This window comes from Tachysurus fulvidraco, chromosome 26, assembly GCF_022655615.1.
Source record: "Tachysurus fulvidraco isolate hzauxx_2018 chromosome 26, HZAU_PFXX_2.0, whole genome shotgun sequence".
In the NCBI taxonomy this organism is placed as follows: domain Eukaryota; kingdom Metazoa; phylum Chordata; class Actinopteri; order Siluriformes; family Bagridae; genus Tachysurus; species Tachysurus fulvidraco.
The window spans coordinates 10,251,028-10,254,482 of record NC_062543.1 but is presented as its reverse complement, the minus strand read 5'-3'; positions in this window follow the sequence as shown (position 1 = coordinate 10,254,482).

The window sequence follows — 3,455 nt, the reverse complement described above, 5'->3', positions numbered from 1 at the left end:
AGGTTTGTAATAGCACCCAAGCACAGCCAATCAGAATCCTCGATATCACGTGACCAGGAAAAAGGGAAGTATAGAAACAAAGCAGAACACTGTAAACCTCGCCGCCATGTTGGAGAGGGCAAGAATGGAAGCTGGGCTTAATGATGTCAGCTTCCACGCGAAGTCACTTGTTAAAACACTTTCAACATTATGTAGTGAACTGTGGAGACTAAATATGATGATGATGATGATGATGATGATGATGATGATGATGATGATGATGGGAAATTGTCCATACATTCAATCATAAGATCTTATCAAGTGAAGATTGCACAATATTGTTATTTACACTTCCCACACTTTATGTACATAACTGATCAGTCATATATTCTGTATTCATATTTAATACTCATACTGTCTATCGTATCACATCTGCATTGTCTTTTATAGTCTGTATTATCTTGTATTGTATAGTATAATGTTATTTATGTCTGTACTTTTGGGAGTCACAAAAAGCTGGAACCAAATTCCTTGTGTGTGTCAACACACTTGGCCAAATAATCTGATTCTGATTCTGATAATAATAATAATAATAATAATAATAATAATAATAATAATAATAATAATAATAATAATAATATATGATTATTATACGATTATTATATTATTATTATTGGCAAAGCACACAGATTGGCAACTTTGGGCATTATGAGTTCATAATGTTCCCATAGTTTCTTTGGCTTTGTGCATGGCTCCATAGTTAAGCAGACAACATTCCAGACCTGAATATAATCAGCCTCTTCACATGAAGATGCAGTCTATTATTTTGCTCTAATAGCATGCCTTGTTGTGTTTTATTCCTCACCAAATAGTTGTGTACCCTACAAAGTGACCGCTCTGAAATATAAAGTGCACCAGTCAAGTGGTTCAGCTGTCATGATTATTCTCAGTGGCTGCAGCAGCAGCTGATCACACCTCCACTCAGGCTAAGCACAGTGTAATCAATGCAGAACAATATGTGACAGCAAGGATGTGAAAACCTGCCAGTACAAGCGTCATGCAAAATGGACCTCCTTTATCAAGCTGGATGCAAATCATCCATTAGTTTTGTGTATCGCTTATCTCACACAGGGTCAGGGGAACTTGAAGCCTATCCTACTCAGGGCATGATGTGGGGGGACACCTTGAACAGTGTGCTAAACCATTACAGGAAACAGTCACACACATTCACACACTACAGACAAGTTAGTGATGCCAATCAACCTACAACAAATGCTTTGCTCTGGGGAAGAAAACCCCAAGGAAACCCTCCAAGCACAGGAAGAACATGCAAACTCCATGTACGCAGTGTGGAGGTGGGAATTGGACTCCCTAGCCCAGAGGATTTTGGCAAGCGTTCCATCATGCATACCAATTTATTCCTAAAGGTTTCACAGTAGAATGTATTCATAAAATAAATTCTGTTGAAAAACTGTTCCTTTCCTATGTGAGCCTTGACTTTGAATACATTTACAAATAGGAAGACTCACTATTGTTAACTTAACAGTTTTATACATGGATTATTTTGTGAAGCGTTTTAAAGCATTACCAGTCATTTATTAATAAAGAAAGCAATCAGACATGAAGACAAAAAAGAACTAGCTAAAACCAGGACAAATGAATGTAGAGATGTGTAGAGTGTTGTGCGTGTTGTATGTTTGGAGGTGATTGTCAAGAGATTGTTTAGTTGCCCTTTAGTTGTTCTAAGAAAACTGTAAGCTTTGCCTTTTGGGGATTGTTCACTACTATACACTTTCACTAAATGTAAATAGGCTGGGCTGTGAGCATGCTTCGTCATTTTTTGGGTGCTTTATGAACTTCTGAAAGCTTCGGCAAGGAAGGAATTTATATTAAATCAGTAATGAATTTAAAAATTATGCCGATGCTCATACTTTTAAGTTGCACAAAATTCATTTCAATTCAATGTAATTTATTTGTATACGCACTTTTAACAGTGGACATAAACCAGCTTTACAGAAGTATAGAAACAGAATTAAAAAAAATTATTAAGTTACTATTTATCTCTATCACTATTGATCAAATCTGAGGTGACGGTGGTAGGGAAAAACTCCCTGAGATGATATGAAGAAGAAACCTTTAGAGGAACCAGGCTCAGAAGTGAACCTCATCCTCATTTGGGTGACACTGGACAGGAGTTGGATTGAACACACAGTATGAACACTGGTCCGTGCTGTTTTTGTTTATTGTCTTGTGTGTATTGTCTTTTTGTGTGATGTCTTATATTTTTTGTTTGCACTATGTTTTGTCCTGCACCATCTTGTCTGTCTTGTTTTTCTCGCCCTGCACTGTTTGCACTAGGTTGCACAGTTACACTTTATGTACCTAGGACTAGTTCTTAGCTCTGTCTTTTGATTTATGTAGCACCATGGTCCAGGAGAAACGTTGTCTCATTTCACTGTGTACTGCAACAGCTATATATTTTTAAAATAAAAGCTTCTTGACTTGACTTGACTTGAATTGAAATAATGTAAATGTAAATAATGTCCTTTCTACAGTGTCAATGTCATTTCTGAATTCATTACAGACTTAACACTAATTCCTTCCTGCTGAAGTCTTCAAATGTTCAAATTATGAACACCCGAGCACAAAGCTGACCAACACACTGGCAGGTCAAAGCTGGCATTATAGTCTCCAAATGGTTCTATCCACTGCAGTCTCATGGGTCACGTGCTGTCCATGCAGATCCAGATCAGACTCCATCCAGGAGCAGGGCATCAGGATGGATCAGGTGAGTAGCATGTACAGCTCAACAGATAGAGAGACAGAGAAAGAGCTGGTTACACAATTCTTTATATATAGCTGTAGAAAAGACATTATTTATAATCACAGTCTCTGTAGTCTCCCAGATGAAGATGGTTTACCGTTTGAGTCTGGTTTCTGTCAAGATTTCTTCCTCTTAATAGTGAATTGAAACGAATTCACAAACTTTTTACTTTATATCCAGCAGAGGGCGCTGTTACACTTTAAACGAGAGGAGTCCAACACTAAGCTGCAACCAAAATGCAACCTGAATCCAGGTGATTAAGCACATGCTTGGTTCCATTGTTTTTGTAATATTGGAATGATTCTGACTCTATAAGGATTGTATGACCCTGTTTTGAATGTTCCCTTCTCTTACACTCTTGCAAGTTTGCTTAGGAAAAGGAATACAGCTAGTCAAAGGAGTATTGAACCTTTCTGTATTTTATTATATACTATAATAGACAGAAGCTAGATCAACCAATCAGAATGAACATTATTCATTTAGTTCACAGAGAGTACATTTATTAGCTGTCAATTTATTGTGCTTTGGATATCATGTCATCATCTCATTAGTCAGCAGTTGATCCTCATCGTTCATAACAACAAATGATATGCAAAGTAAACATTTGATATTAGCTCAATGTGAAGAAGAAAATGGTGCCCTGGAGAGTCTT